The 16,926-nt window shown below is 36.9% G+C and overlaps 1 long non-coding RNA gene across 6 annotated transcripts in view; it reads left to right on the top strand.

Moving 5' to 3' along the window:
• The window catches only part of LOC108496159, a 33,465-nt gene extending 16,803 nt beyond the window's left edge, over positions 1-16,662 (top strand). For 3 of the 6 annotated variants that reach the window (XR_001874354.1, XR_001874350.1, XR_001874351.1), the window contains 4 exons: positions 1,627-5,029; positions 6,423-6,619; positions 10,649-13,896; positions 16,438-16,662. This is a non-coding gene — a long non-coding RNA (uncharacterized LOC108496159). The remainder of the gene's footprint in view (positions 1-1,626; positions 5,030-6,422; positions 6,620-10,648; positions 13,897-16,437) is intronic. The other 3 variants (XR_001874352.1, XR_001874353.1, XR_001874355.1) reach the window with 3 other exon arrangements.
• Positions 16,663-16,926: the final 264 nt, after the last annotated feature.

Genomic DNA, 16,926 nt, shown 5'->3' with positions numbered 1-16,926 from the left:
CTAATGCCTGCTTTGCAGCTACAGTGGTGCTGCAAAGTGTTTGCAGGATGACCGAGAATTATAAATTGTGATTCTGGATTTCTAAGAAATGTCATATTTTTGATACATTGCTAGTAGTTTGACAGCAGTTCTTTCCCTGAATGGGATAGCTTTTTGACCATATTTCTTGAGATGTGTTGGGATTTTACCTCATGGAGATCAGGATGTTTCAAGAATGTCATCTGTTGCACTCCTGTATTTTCTGTAGTTGATTCTATAATTAGCTGTGTGAAACGTATGCTTAATGAACCTGTTTTTTTGAAGTGCTTGCTAGAAGGATGTGGCTTATCATGTCTTTTATATGCATAGAGATACTGCCATGTGCTTCAATTTAAGTGAACATTTGCAAGTTGATGGTGTAACAGTTAAATTACTAGTGCGATAATTGCACTAAGGGGTCCCAAAATGTAATACTAACAAATGCTATGGCTAAATCATTTTGCTAACATGAAAAGGACATCTGGCCAAGCAGGCACAGTCTATATTAATTCCAAATTTTCATTTTTTTAAGTCTATGCCTTCTGCAGAGAACCACATGTGTTTCTTGACCCCTTCTACATAAACATATGTGTTCTCTGAAGTAATTTAATGTCTGATTCTGTAAGATCCCAGATAATCTACAACTAGATAATAGAAACTGCAGAGCACATGGTAGAAAAAGACCCAAAATATTATTTTATTGAGACCTTTTAGTCAGCTATTGCATTTCACATCAGAGGATAAGGTATTTTACTGGTGGCTGAAATGAAATCTATATAACCTTTGTCAAATTATTGCAATGTTGTTAGAATTAATTAGCTGACAGTTTTTAACTTTTTGAGATCCTTAGGTTAGATGCTGTAGCAGTGAAATAAATGCTTTATGCTTGCAAAAAATTTTGGTCATGGTAAATTAATTAAAGATTGTGGTGAATCATTATGTAGAAAATCTATAAAAATCATGATTAAAATAGAGGAATCAACAGGTATAAAATAACATAATAACCTAAGATTACTATGAAGATGTAGTATTTTAGGTCCTTGACATGTCAACACAGTTTAAAAGTTTACATGAGGGGAAAAAAATGTATCCTTTTTTTTGCTGAACACAGCTGTTATCCATCTTATTTGAAAATGTGAATATTGCAAAATTTATTAAAACTGGATCATTCCTATGACTGCTGATATTATTTTTATTAAGAATGCATATGGCTAGAGCATGTAAATTGCCTTATGATTAATGAGAAGAGGCAGATTAATATTTTTGACTTGTAGCTGCCTTCACTAAACCTGATTTTGCATTAAAATACCCATTGCCAACTTGTTACAGGACAATTTAATGTAATACTATTATAAACGAGCTAAATGAGCACTGTGTTAGAAATGGAACCTGTAACAGAGCCAATCTTTCCTCCTGCCTACTCTGTCATGCTTTTCAGAGGGAGACTGCCTATTGCAGGCAGAGTCTTCATAACCTCACTGAAAATATTAGTTACAGTCTCGTCTCTAGTGTGAGATTGGAGTTAGACTTATGAGAACAGGCTTTATTGTTCAGACTTGCCTCCAGAAAGAAAACGTGCTCATAATCATTTATCTTTTCGCTTTCCAGAAGAAAACCTGTAAAGTTCCCATGCTGTGACTGTGACACACTCTTTACACCTCACCTCCTAATTCTCTGACACAGAGATGGACTGGAACACATTCCCAGCGCAGCTCTACAATATGTCTCTGGCTTTCAACTCTCTCTGAAGAGAATGTACCAGGTTACTGCACTGGCAGCCAGGTCTGTATGTCTTAGAGAGAAATCCAGGCTCAGAGAAGGTTGACTGAAGGTATGTTTCCAAGGCACCAGGCTGGCGGGATAGTTGTATCCATCAGTTGCCCTGTCTAAACTGAAGGCATACCCATCATATGAGTACACATATATACACATATGTCTTGTGGCTGTGAAAAACCACATGCCTTTCCTGCAGCTTTGCAGATTGCATTCTTGTACATCAGTATTCAGGTAAGTTGGAAAGCTTTCGCAAGCGGGAAGTGGAACTCAAAAAGAGATTAAGTCAATCTCTTGAAAAGGGCTTTAAAGCATACTTTGTTTTTTAGGAGTTTTTTTATTCTTTGGAACAAAAAGTGTGCTGAATTGTTGTCAGGCATATATGGATATAATATGTGAGTACAAAGAAATGCAAGCAAGTTTGTTGACTTATTGCCATAGTGAGACAAATAATAATTTTAATTAAATTGTAATGAAAATTGTTGTGTCATGTTCCCCCCCCTCCCCTAGCGAATTCATTATCTGATTAGTCAAAAGGGATAAATAATTCCTTTAGGTTTGCATACCTTTTTGTCAAGCAGTATGGATTTTTCCTTCATATATACAAAGAAATGAAACTGGCTAATAATGAAATCATTGAGCATCCTTAACTATAAAAAGAACCTTTTAAATCCAGAACTAGAGGAGGGTTCTGCAGACAAAGCAATCTGCACACAAAACAATCTGAATTTCCTATCAGAGTAACAGAAATGAGGTGGTCCAAACACACCTCATTGGTTCCTTCCCATTTCTGATGGCCTTGAAGCAGGCTTATGCTCCTTGATACTGGCTTTCCTATGTTTATTTTTGTCTACTGAAGCCTTTTTCTATCCAGGAGAAGGAAGTGGTGTGTATTTGCTTCTATATATAAACCCATTCCATCTTGCAGGGTGGGTGATGTGGCAGTATCCCATGGGAGGAGAGGCAGGATTCAGATCTGTACAAGAATGTTTTTTATACATTTTAGAATGCATTTGACCTGATACTTTATATTTAAGTATTTAATCTACAGAGAATTTTATGTCTGTAAACTTTGTCTCCTCCCTTTCTGAAGAGAGTTCTAGAAGACAAAACTGGAAATTGAAAAGGAAATCAGTTGCCCCATACTCACTGGTCCTTTCATAAGCCCCACTTACGCTTTTTTATTATTTTTTATTATTATGTATTGACCAAGTATTTAAGCACATCTTTAGTCCAAGCCAATTCGGAGGGTGTTGGTACAAGGCCACCCCAAAGCAAGTAATCTCTGATTTGTAGTAAAGCCAGGTTATGACTGATAGTTTTAAATACAGTGAAGATCTTGGAGGAGGCAAAACACTTGACTTGATGTTCAACTTGAGAAGACTTGCTTATGGCTTGAACTAAAATCAAGAAGAAGCAGCAGATGTTGGAGGGGCGATTACCATTATAATAGAATCATTCAGGCAATCCTATTTAATTTGATTTATTTTGTTTTCTGTTATACTCTCAGATACCTTTCAGACATATGATTCTTTTTGTTTGGAGTCTAATCCGTACTTCATTAAATCTAATCCACTGGTATTTGAATAGTTCTGGACATTTTTTTGCATTGATATATGTCATTGGGATGTAAGAAACTTCAAAAAACTCTTGTCATCAAACACAGACCTTTGTTATTACAGTTGAGCACATCTTAGAATCCTGTTCATCAGCTTATCCAACTGTAATTTAAAAACAAACTTATTTGTTCTGCTGCATCTGTAGGGTCTAAATTTGACTCTTCTGAAGGTCAGAGGGTATGAACTGGAGAATCTGTCCTTTTACCTGATGTGAAACTAGTGCTAAACATAATATCACTCTTAGAATATATATTTTTCCACAGATAGATAAATAAGATTTGCTTAAGAACTTTTAAAATTAATTTGGAAAATTTACTGTTTTTCTGAACCTCTGGGATTCTGTATATGACACCTTTTTCTAAGATGGAGGCAACAGTGGCTTTTTCTTTCCCTCTGCTGACTTCTGGTTCACCGATACACCTTCCCTCATAGCAATTTAAAGCACTGCCAACAAAAGATGCTTTACCATGTGTTGAATCTGTCAAGCTTTTAACTAGTTTCTCCTCAGGTGTCCACTGAAGATGAAGCAGGTTTTGAACAAACGTGTCTCGGGGACTGTTGGTTAGCTAATTTTTCATCTGAGTTTCCAGCTGCACCAGAAACCTGAGTAAGGAAAAAAAGAAGGATATTTTCAAGACAAATTCTCACTGAAGTAGAATAAGCAATGCAGCGTTTGCTATTTGTCTTTTGAGATAAATTTAACCACTTACCTTTGCCTGTTGCTTTGTTTTCTCTGTGTAAGTCACCAGCAGTGCAAAATTTGACTGAAAATACAGGCAGAGATCTTTTGAGCACATCTTCCTCGTACTTCCTAGAAATTTATGCTGACTGCTATTTCTGCCATAAGGAATTTCTAATTATGAAGCAGTCTTGGGGCAAAAGTGATTCATAATGAGTTGGCAGTGTCTAATAAACTTATAAGTAGTTATGTATCATTATGAGATAATAAAGTAATCAAATAATGTGTTTCCAGTGCTGCCAGTAAGAAGCTGCACTAGAAACCAGGAGGGAGCATGGCCAGGGCAGGTGATCTGAACTGGCCGAAGTGGTATGCCATTCCATAGAACATCATGCTCAGTACATAAAGTAGAAGTCCTGATTGCTTTGCAGGGACAGGCTGAGAATCAGTTGACAGGTGGTGAGCAGTTGTTTGTGCATAAATTTGGTTTCTTAGATTTTAATCCCATTATTATTATTATTATTATTATTATTATTATTATTGTTAATTATCATTATATTATGGTCTTAATTTTTTCTTTTATTTCAGTTATTAATCTGTTTTTATGTCAGTCCAACGGTTTTACCCTTTTCTAATTCTCCTTGCTATCCAGAGTTGGTTGGTAGTGGCAAGGGAAATGGGCAAGGGATTGGATGGTAATTAGTTGTCCACTGGGGTTTAACCACTGCACCTACTAGTGCCTCTAGGTGAGGCTGTTTTTCGGTATTATTAAATCAACATTTTCTTACAGTGCCTATTAAACTAAAGAATTCCAGCAAATAACACACATCAAAGTCCAGGAAACACTTGACATGAAGATTTTACGTGAGAGATGTTAAAACATTTACCGTTCTGCCTTGCAGTATGGTATCCGTGGGTTTTCCTACATGCATCCTGAGATGTGAGTTTTTTGTTTTACTCTGAAAGCCTTTAGAGGTTTCTTGCTTTGCCATTTATTTTAATGTGTGTGTCTTCCAGTAGGGTAGTCAATTAATTTGGCTTTTCAGTTCTTTCATCTCAAAATTCTGACAGGTCTAGCAGCTTTCACGGAAGAAGGTATTTGGGTTTTTTCTTTTTTTTTTTTCACTTAAACATTTGACTTTTTATGTGAATATTAGCAATGTATTGTTGAGTAACCATCCTGTATCAAAAAGTTCTAATTGCCTGTATTTCATGAGGTTATCGACCATGTTGTTTTCTTCATGTTGATATACTTTCATCAGTCTCGAGTCTTGAAATAACAAGATCTCACTCTGTCTAGAACAGATTTGGTTACGTAGAAAATTTTTCACTGCTGCTTCTCAAGCAGCATAATCTGGACAGACTGGGTGATTCATATCCAGGGCTTCCTACAGCATATTTCACAAAGGCTGAAGTTCAGATTTGAAAAGAAGCATGCACTTCTCTGACAAGCTAGCAGTATCTTCTCCTAATGTTGTGACTTTAATAAACTGTGTGTGTTATGTTCCCATGAGTTTTGCTTTCTTTTTCTGACAAAATACAAGTGACATTTCTTGTACATCTGAAAATAAGTTAGAAAAGGAGAAATAAACCAGTTTCAAGGACGCTGTATCACAAAGCTGTTAGGAAATCTTTTTTCAGTTGAAGATATGCTGTTGTGAACCAGCAGTTTCTTTCTCTGAGGTTAAGAAATTTGAAAGAAAAGATCACATCAACCTAGCTGTTAGAGAAGTGGGAAACAGTATCAGATTGAATTAATGTGTACGCAGATAATATAGCACACTTCATTCTAGATAAATAATGAAAATTAGTGGAAATAAGTATGAATCTGATGAATTGTTCAGAAATAAATGAACTATTTAAAACTAAATATGTGCATAAGTGCTTCTGCTAGGCAGGGAAATATGTTCTTTTTCGAGTTATCTAACCATTGCTTTTCTAATTCTTCATTGCCTTCTAAATGGCTCAGATTATGGTTCAGAACATCCTAAATTAATAATGATAGCAAAAGATGTGTCTTACAGAACACTTACAGGTCTAAAGGTAATGATTGCAGTGTGCTGTTTCTAGCTTTAAAATATTTAGAATGCAAATACCATATAAATATAATAAAGGATGTGTATAATTTTGAAGAGTGATGTAAACTGTATAATCAATAAGAAGATATTTGTAATAAATTTGTTTAACAACTGACTGAAAAATAGGTTGAGTTCACCTGTGTGTTGCATTTGTGCTTTTTTTGGAATTGTAGATGTTGGGAGTAAAATTCGTTTATATGCAGGTGACAGGTTATATATTCCTGTTATTGATTTCATATTTATATCTTGTTGTAGAGTTGCTGATTCTTGTCTCTTTAATGGCTTTGATGGAAACAAGTCTGTTTGCTGCTGTTACTGTGTGTAACATACCTCGGAACACAGGATTGAGAGAAACTGGTGATTTTACAGTTCCAGTCCTCTTCGATAAAGTGTCCGAGATGAAATGAATACACTTCTGAGACTGTTGCCTAGAGGCCAGGGAAACTGCTACAGTAAGTGTGGTTAAGGATTGTCTGGGAAGCAACAACCGTGTATGCAACTAATGTTTCTTGAACAGCAGTAGTATTCATTTTTGCAGCTTAATGGACAAGACACTTGGCTAATTGTAACTATTTTTCTTCACAACTTTTAGCATTGGAGTTATCTGTCCAGAAATGAGTCAGTGCTCATGCTTTATGGATTGCAAAGACGGAGTAGAAGATGTGGAAGGAGTAAAGTTAAGGTGGAATAAATACCTGAAAGCAAAGCAAGCTGGGAAAAATGTAAAAAACTTCAGGGTTTAGGCTAAGAGGTAGTTCCAAATAGGCTTAAAGTCCTTTTTTGTTTTGAATCCTTACTACACGTGGAAATATTATACAGACAGTGTGCTTGTTGATAGAGGGGTTGTGAGAAAGAGGGTTGAATACTCTGTTTATTTTCTTTTGTTATTTAGAGTGAGATCAAAGAAAATGTTGTCGTATTAGCTTTTTCGCTTCAGTTTAGGATGTATGTGTGTAAGTTTTGGTAGTGGCACTGTGGGGCTGCAGAGCGGCCTCTGTGAGGAGAAGCTGACTCTCTCATGTGCCCTACAGAGCAAATTCTGACCAATTCCATCCAGCTTCAGCAGACTAACCACAGGGCACAAACCTTACACCGAAGACATACTTTTACCTCTATGTCAAGGTCCAGCTGAATGCCTTATAGTTCCCAGCAAATGTATGCAACACATTTTTTACTTCTTTTCTTAGTCTTATAATCTTGAAATATCAAAACCTCTCACTGATATGTCAACAAATGTGTAAGTAGGAGTTTTGTAACTAGTATTTTAGTAGACTTAATGACATATATGAGAAGTTTTCAAAACTATTTGAATTCCTATATCACATCCTAATATAAAAACATTTACTCTGTTTTCTTTTTTAATAGAGCTACCATCCAATACATATAATGGAATAAGTCTCTTCTACATTGCAAAAATCAATATTCACAGAAAACATGGCAACAATAATTAAGGGGAATAAATGTGTATCTGCACTTAATCTCATTTCTCCTACTTTGGGGCCTAGACAAATTCTGGTAGCCTGGTAGCATTCTCACTCCTTTCTGATTATATTCTTGTCATAAAAAGCATATCAATAATTAAACCATTAATTAAAAAAATCTCTGAAATCTGGAGACATAGCCCTTCATAATAGATTCCAATATCTGCCCATGTGTAGCCACTAAAGTACAGACAGTCATTTAAAACTGGTAAAGCCCATAAAGGAAGTTTTGGTGGGATGACCTTGGCTGGCAGTGACACCCAGTCACTCTTGCAGCCCTCCTTCCTAGCAGACCTTTGGGAGAACTTAAGATGGAAAAGCTCATGACTAAAGATAAGAACCGTCATGGACAAAACAGACTCAACTTAGGAGAAAATATTTTATTGCCGCTTTAGATAGAGTTGAATTGTGAGAAACAAAACCAGAAAGATAAAAGAACTTCTCCTCAGCCCCTTTTTCTCATTCTTATGATTGTGACACTTCACCAGTAATAATGGCAAATATGAAAAGCTTTCAAAACTGTTTTAAGTCTGTCTGTGTCCTGTCAAGAATATGCTAATAGGAAAACTCCTTCACTGCTTCATTTCCAACTCCTCAAGGGACAGGGGTAGTGGTCAGCCCACAGCAGGTCCTCTCTGCTGCTTCTTCCTTCTCACGCTTGTTCGCTACAGGTCACTACAGTTACTCTATTGGTATTGATTAACCACGAACACTCAGCACTGATTCACTTTGCTGCTGTACTTTAGAGTAAGGGATGACTGAGATTTGGTACCTCATCTACTGCCCGTGGTGGCATCCAGTATTTCATCATACAAGTATTGGCTACTAATACCTCTTTAATACCCTCTGCTTTGTTTTGAAGCCAGTGGACCTAAAGTCATAGTTTGTGTTTCAGTGATACTGTTCACACTAATATAACAGTAAGTATATTGTTATTTTGCTGGCAAATACTTTATTTTCAAAGGTTTATAAGTTAGTCATTAACATAGCATCTAAGGAAATTTAGTATTCATATCTTGAATGTTGCAATAGAATATTATTCCCAAGAAAAAGGGCAACATGTTCATTAAAGATTTTGAAACCTGCTGAATCATTATTAAAATTTTATATCTCAAGATGCAAGACTCTGCCATATTATGAAGATAACATAAAAAAAACGCTAGACATGCTTAACTTGCATTTCAAGAAATAATATCAACATGCAATTACAAAATGAGCATCTGGGATTTATTCTTTTCTTCTGATTTGCTCTATAGTTTGCTTGCTACTATAGGGACAGATCCTCAGCAGGTGTAAACTGTCATAGCTCTGTCATCAGCAAGTCTGTGAAAGCTTATCGTAGTGAAGATATGCTGCTGGTTTGTTTTTACATATTTGCTGTGCTTTTCCTGTCTCACAGACAATGGAGAGGAGCTGCTAAGCCTTCCATCTCACTTCAGACTAGGCCTCCTGGCAGTATTCCTTTTTGGTGATGCTTTCTTGTTAAATACCCATTATATATGTTAAGCTTCTAGCACTTCATACTTCTTTTGTAAACTATCACTGAGAAATAATCAGAAACATTTTATAATTCGCATGTTGAGTAGAGAGCACTGGTACACCAATTATTCCTCAGGATGAGTCAGTTGTAAGCACAAACTGAAAGTCTGCATTGGGAATTTTATATGTAGAATTGATAGATACCATATAGTTGTAGGAAAAAGCCCCCTGCTTTTGTATGCCTTAATTTCAGGTTTCTTTTTTTTTTTTTCTGTGTTTTTGTAAGTAACCTTGTTTTTACTGCTTTGCTCTGTCCAGATGCTGAAAAACAATTTCGTATTTACTGACTCATGACAATGCCTATTAACTTCTGCATAATCTAGATCTGATGATAAAACTGGCTTAGCAAACAAGTGAAGATGACCTTTGGGATATCTGTTTAGTCCTTAGTGGCTATCTGCTCGAATCATAGAGCCATAATACCAGATGACTCCTGTCAGACCCTGCACAGGAGAGGTCCAGATAAAGAATAGCAGGGGTGTTATAGATCAGGACTGAAATGCATTCACAGAGCTCTGCAGGGAAGTTTGTGTAGCATCTGCTAGTACCATGTTGGGTATTTTTAACCATGGCTATCAATCCCTTACTTAAACAAATACAGTAGAAATTCACTCTAAGCCTCAGAAAACCTCTGTCAATCCATCAAAGAAACTTAAATCCAACAGCAAAGTCAACGACCTAGATTTCAGGAACAGAAGCAGAGATGCTTAGGGAAAGGAGGTAAACAAAAGTAAACCTATGGGTTGAACATGCTATCTATAGCTGTTGTAGTTGCAGTTTTTCCTCCCAGTAGTGGGTGGGGTTTAATTTAAAAAGTGAGATAAGGAGTGTAGGTGTAAAAAATGCAGATATGTTTTGCATCTTCATTGGCATTTGCTGGAATAACATTTTCAAATAGATTTTTAGATAGTTTGTCTAATATGTTATATGTTTCTTAGGATCTTTTTTTTTTTTTAAATGTAGTCCTTATTTTAAAATTCATTGAAAGATGAAATATCCAAGAGGATTATACAATACTATGTAAAGGACTAAGAAGTTTAGAAAAGAGATTGAAGTCACAGATAAGGAGAGCTACAGTATTGTTACAGTGTTGTATGCATCTTAGTTGCTAGAAAACACTTTGGAAAAGAAAGAGATGAAGATAAAAGTGTCGCTGTCTTTCTTTCCCCTCTCCTTGTAAACTGCACCAGAAGCATTGTGAGCTCTATTTTGGTTTTCTGGAACAGTGACCAATATCTAGAATATGAAAGGAACATTGAGAATTGCAGTAGACAATTTATTTTACATGACTTTCATGCTTTTATGCTTTTATATGTTAGTTATTGAAAACTGAAGTTCATTTTGGCTAGCTTCTTTATGAAGGGTTATGTCTTCTCACGCTCATATGAATGGGGACACACGTTTATCTTCCATCATAGTTAAAGACAGTATTGCATCTTAGAGGATTTTTGTTCCTTTTAGACAAAGTGAAGACAGAAGTAACAGACATGCTAACAAGTGCAGAACTGAGAACATGGGGCAGAATGTGCCCAGACAGAATTATTCTGAGAGAGACACTGCAATGTATATAAAATTTTGCACTCACGCATCTAAACTAGTACAATAACTAATTTTGAAATGCTATTGACAGGTAAGTACAACTGACTAAAACTTGATGTAAAATATTCCAGTCCTATGGAATTATAAACCCGGATGATTAAAGAGAATATCGTTCTTGTTAACTTGCAATTTCCTAGACAGAAAAAGAAGGGATATGTTTTTATTAGTGTTTACGTTCATTATTTATAAATACGTACCTTTGTTTAAATTGGAATGATCAATTCTTTACTCTTAGTGGGGAAGAGGAGACTTAATATTAATTCCAGACCTCCAAGAATGTAATTTCCACTTTTAGGTGCATTCTCAGATTGCTACTTTGTGATAGTAGTATGAAAGTAACAGTTGTAAATGCTGGGGCTGTGAGAGGCTTGTGCATTTATGAAAACCATTTACGATGGGCCTTGTGTCCTTGGGATAAAAAGTGTTTTCCCCTGGAGTTAGAAAAGTGGTTAACCCTGGGTGGTGCTGTTCCTGATGTGCCAGGGCCAATCAGAAGCTACATTTCGCTACTGTAAAAATCAACATATGGCACAGACAGGAAGAGAAGGAAGTTGAGGTAGTTGAAAAAGTTGTAGCCATGTTGTGAAGCCATGAGGAGGGTCTCAAACTGTGACACCTTGTTAGCTTCTCAGTGTAACAAACCTTTCCCTCAGAAAGAAATTCCAGTGTTATGAATTATTGCAGCCCAGGCGGAATAGGGAGTGAAGATTGAGGCTGTAGCTGTACAGGCTATGGAAAGACTGATGTGAAGAGGAAGATCATTAACAAGGGGATTAAGAAAGCGGTCCAGGTAAACAGTAAGATATAGATGGTCTAATTATTAACATAAGATTTCTGTATGGGAATATCTGTGGAAAAGGAAGGGCTACTTCAGCGTTCCCTTACAGAAAGTGGACTGGTGGACCTGAAGATGGTGGAGCAAAAGCTGAGGAATTACTCAGAGGTGCAAGATGAAGTGTGAAGTTCTGTGAACCTTGAGACTGCTTTGAACTGTTACCAGTAGCTTCTGAAATTTACAGACAGGGACATGTTGTAGATCCTTGTATGTTTTTGCAACTCCTTGTGTTTTTCATGATGTCATTGTGAATGATTCTGGGACATTTCAAGTTGGTTTGCGTTAAAAAAAAAAAAAAAGAAGGAGAAAATACTATAGTGGAAGACTGCAGTTACTGAAAAAACATGAGTTACTGAGGTTTTTAACACATGATTGCGGAGTATGTAAGTAGAAGAATAATCAGTTTGGTTCTCACACTTAACTTGCAACTGGTAGATTTTTCTCTGGAGATATTTTTCCACATATCGTAAGACATATTTTTCTAAATGTTTGCCTTTCTTTCTATACCATTTATGTCTGCAAACAATTAGGAGCAAAGCATGGTACTAGATAATGCAAGCTACCTGCACTAACTCAGTATAGTCCGAGATAACACTATAGGTCCCCATCTTTATGAGTGTAAATACGTTAAGAAGTTTATGCGGTTTAAAGGAAATAACAGAACTGTGGATAAGAAAGGAGAAAAAAAAATACAGACTCTGTGTTTGTGGTGTAAAGGTTAAATGAGAGGAAGATCTGAGGATGATAGTAGAATTTCATCAAATACCAGGAAAAATTCTAGGTGGCTTTGATAGCTATATAAATCATAACATTGGAATTTTGTATGTAATTCTGAATGTGAAAGGGTTAAAAAAAGTAAAAAGAGTAAACACATGACATAGGAGTGACATTCTTACATCACACTTCAGCCTAAGAACTGAAAAAAACAAAAAACAAACTCTGTACGTAAGAGAACAGTTTTTTTTCCTGTCTTACATACTCTAGACATGATTTCTTTTGAGTTTTCTTTCATTTGGGAAGCATTGTACTAATGGTCAACTGGAAAAGGCAGAGCAAAAAGCTTGAATTGATATGACACTTATCTGTAAATTTGCGGTCAGCTGGGTAAATAAGGATTTAGGTCCTATTTTGAAAATATGTATTTACTCTGTAAAATGTAATGGTTTGAGGGGGAAAAAAGTCTCACTATGCTCTATAAGCTATATATGCATTTTGGGCACTTTTAGAAGTGAGTGAAATGGCTCTTTTTTACTAATAAAAAGGTCTCAAATTGAATGAGTGCATACAAAACATTATTTTCTGCCACTTAGAATAAGACCTTTAGTATTTTAATTTACCATTGATTTATCCACAGTCACTAATCTCAAAAGTCCAGCTGTTATTTACAGTTTTGGAGCTATGTCACTATTCACTTTGAACTTTTTGGTAACCTCTGTGTTGCTATATGAATCTATAAAGTTAATTAACATAGAGGCACTAAGATTTTCAGTTTGTTTTGTTCAAGAATATCACTAAGCCATGCTTTAATTAGATTAGTTTTAGATGCTGACTTGGTATGGATTCAGGTACCATTCATGGGAATAGGGTCAAAATCCTTCCCTCAAATAAACAGATTTTGCAACTTTGTTGACTTTAGTGTTATATAATCAGTGTGGAAACAGATTATGCTGTTTCATTTGGAGTTTTTTCAGGAGGAATATAATAAGCAAGAAGTTATTAAGGAGTACTGACTTTTCATAATTTAAACTTTGAATTGTGTTTCTAAGAATGCAAATTATAAAGTCGCCATTAAATTTACCTAAGACAACTTTTTATAACCATTGGAGATAGGATAGACAAGGCTTCAGATTCTGAGGAATATAGGGAAAGCAAACCTCTAGTCAGCTTTCTGGTGAAACCTGAGCACTTTATGAATTACATATCATGCAGTTGTTTGTAATTTTAAAGCATTGATTTTCATGGCTTGGGTTTTCTTCTACTTCTAAGCAAGTAAATTTGCATTACACGAACAAATTGTAGGCCATTACTCTCATTTGCAGAGATGATCAATTACCTAGTCCTTCCATGTACACCTTTGACTTCTCTTTCAAATAAAATGAAAAAAGATATATTTGCATCTTCAATTTTTTAAAAATCTGTTTCTACATGGGGAGAAAAAATATAAATGTTATCTCTTAAATCAGAATACATCATTAGATCAGAATAAGACTTGCAAACTCAGAACCTCTACTAGCAGAAATCAATGGACAAAAGCCATGAACAAGAGAAATCCTAGGTAAGTAATGTAATTAGATAAATGTTACCTGTAAAAATTCTGGAATCTTTGTGTGAAATGAACCAAAGCAATAAGAGCCTGGAGAGGAAATTTGGAACACGAGGACTGTGAGTTTATATGAGGATACGAGAGAAGGCTGATGGGTCTAGGTGGAAATTTTTTGTGTGTCATGATTGTGTCTGTGCAAGTGGTTCTGAGTCTGCCATTAATGTTTTCTGGCACTGGCTCACATTCATCTGGACTGATACACAATCAGAATGCTTCTTGGCATGAATTTGGCCTGTGCCATCCAAAGCTCTGCCCACCTCCCTCCCTGGATATGGTTTGGCAGTTAAAATGCTCTCACAATTACTGGAATAGATAAGGCTGTGCTGCTTTGGCATGATCCTTCTAGCATGGCTCTACAATCATCCCAGCAGGCCTTCTGCCGTTCCCCAGGGCATGCCAGATGCACTTTTGGCATTGTACTATACAAACACCATTCTTATGAGGGTCTGTGATGTAATTTGCTGATTTTCCACAGTTGGAAAGCAAGAAACAGAGTCTTGGTATTGAGGAAGTTGGAGGTGACCATCCTCCTTACAGTCTGCAAGAAACCGAGTGAGAAATGAAGTCAGGGTCTGGCTAGATATCTCTTCATCCATCACTAGCTATGCCAAGATTGGCTTGCCCCCTTTGCCCAAGACTGATGATCAGATACTTCCACACACCAAGTAGGGCAGGCTACATGTGTCTGCACCTTTATGAGAGGCTTGGAATCTTCAGCTGGGAGACCTTCCCAAGATTCAGCCATAGGGTATGATTTTAAGATGTTTCCTCCTCCTGAGGACCATGCTGGGCCAAGATGTAGAACCTGAGAGGTCCTTGTCCTTGTCCTTCTGCTTCTGTCATTAATGTAATGTATCCTGGTGGCCGTCTGGCCTTTTCACTTAACTTGAGTGAAAATTATATTCTTTACTCATAAGGAGCTGTATTTTGGGATTTGAACAATGGAGACACTATCTAAGTGTCTGGAACAACCAGCACTATGAATTGTGATTTATGACAGTGAGAGGCTATTAAGAAGTCTCAAATAAGTCTCCCTTGGGCACTTTTGCATGGCTGACAGCATCAGCTAAGGAGAATTTCTGCTAGAAATGATCCACAGTAGGGCCTCCTCTCCTGCTGGGTGTGGAGGTTTTCTTCCTATTAAAGAAGAGGGTAGCCAGCAGGGCTTGAGAACACAAGCTGTCTAGTAAAAATTGAGACAAGCAAAGCATTGGGAAAGTTAGATTTTTTCATGCACAGAAGCGGTATTTGATGTTTTGTACCCAACAGAGGTGACAAACTTTGATAGGGCTTGGCATGGAGTACATTATTAAATGCACGTAGGGTATACTGATGAGTGGTGTTTATGAAAAGTAGAGGGGAGTTTGACACATACGTGATGCTAAAGACACGTGTGGCTAAAGCCACATACGTGGCTGAGTAAATAGACTGAGGTGTGTTTATGGTAGGTCCATTTCCAACTGTGTTGTTTTGAGAGAGAGAAAGTTCAGTAGTGTAGATGAGTAGGTCTTAGCGACCAGTAACCATTCCTTGCTATGTTTAAGTTGTATCTGTAAAACCTGGGTTCTTTGCTCTTCTTCTGTCTTAGAAGACAGGCACTCTGCTGGACTGCATTGTAAAGGTCTCTGTGCTGCTGCATAGAAGAGCCCACGCAAGGTCTCTGTGTGCTGTGCAGGATGCAGCGGAATGTGATGCCCTTAATGGCAGTGGGATGCTAGTGTCAAGTCTGTCCCTTGGTATCTTCCACTTGAAGTTCTTCTGTGGATCTTAATAGTTTAAATTGGTTGTACGTTGCCCTGTCATGTAGCGAGTAGAGATGGCAAGGAGGTAGGAACTGAGGCCCAGTGTTTGCCACTAATGCAATACGGATAAATGTGCTGCTAGGAGTTTAGAGCAGAGACTAAGAACTTTATTTGACATAGTTTCTTTAAACAGTTTATTGGAAGGGGTTACAGTAGTGTGTTTGAGACAGGAAAGTCAGATGTGGATTGTATGCTGAAGAGTGTGTGATGGTGAGGCACAGAATCATAGTTCACTGTTGTACTAAAGAAAACTCCTGATGAAATGAAGTATAAATCCAACTCAAAAGAGCAATGAGGCATTCTGTTTCAGTGTTTCTACAACGAAAAAGCAGGACTTCCATCTCGTATACTTGTTTGTTGTCTTCAGAGTAGACTTGGATCATGAGACAAACAGCCTGCAGTATTTTTCTGATTCATAATAAAACAGAAAAAAATTGCCAAGCTGCCTTTTTTTCTTTTTAAAGAAATACACACTCTTCCTTTAATTTCTTCAAATAAAAGAAATGACTAAGAAAACATTTTAGTAGATCAAATCAATGTTGTTTTCTTTTATCTTGCTTAGGACAAATTATAATATAGAGAATTTAACAGCATTGTTGATCAGTCTTTAAGCAGTACGTATTTACAAAAATGTCAATGAATATAAAAAATGGAAATGAAATGCTAATATATTAATATTAATGTCATTAAGGGATACTAAGAAGTTTGCTGGTGATACTAAGTTGGGAGGAGCTGTTGACATCCTGGAGGGCAGAGAGGCCCTGAAGAGAGACCTTAACAAATTAGAAAGAGATAGCAGATCACCAACCATATGAAGTTCAATGAAGACAAGTTCCAAATTCTGCACTTTGGATGGCGCAACCCTGGATGTATGGACAGACTGGGGAATGAGATGCTAGGAGACAGTGCTGTGGAAAGGGACCTGGGGTCTTGGTTGATGGCAAGTTGAACATGAGTCAGCAGTGCCCTGGCAGCCAGGAGGGCCAACCATGTCTTGGGGGGCATCAGGCACAGCATTGCCAGCCAGTCAAGGGAGGGGATTGTCCTGCTCTGCTCTGCACTGATGCGACCTCACCTTGAATATTGTGGCAGTTTTGGGCACCACAATATAAAAAGACATTAATCTATTAGAGAGTGTCCAAAGGAGAGCAATGTAGATGGTGAAGGGACTGGAGGAGAA

The sequence above is a fragment of the Lepidothrix coronata genome, unplaced genomic scaffold (genome assembly GCF_001604755.1).
Source record: "Lepidothrix coronata isolate B3197 unplaced genomic scaffold, Lepidothrix_coronata-1.0 Scaffold37, whole genome shotgun sequence".
NCBI lineage: Eukaryota > Metazoa > Chordata > Aves > Passeriformes > Pipridae > Lepidothrix > Lepidothrix coronata.
Note: the sequence above shows the minus strand (reverse complement) of the source record. Positions and strands in the feature narration are given on the sequence as shown.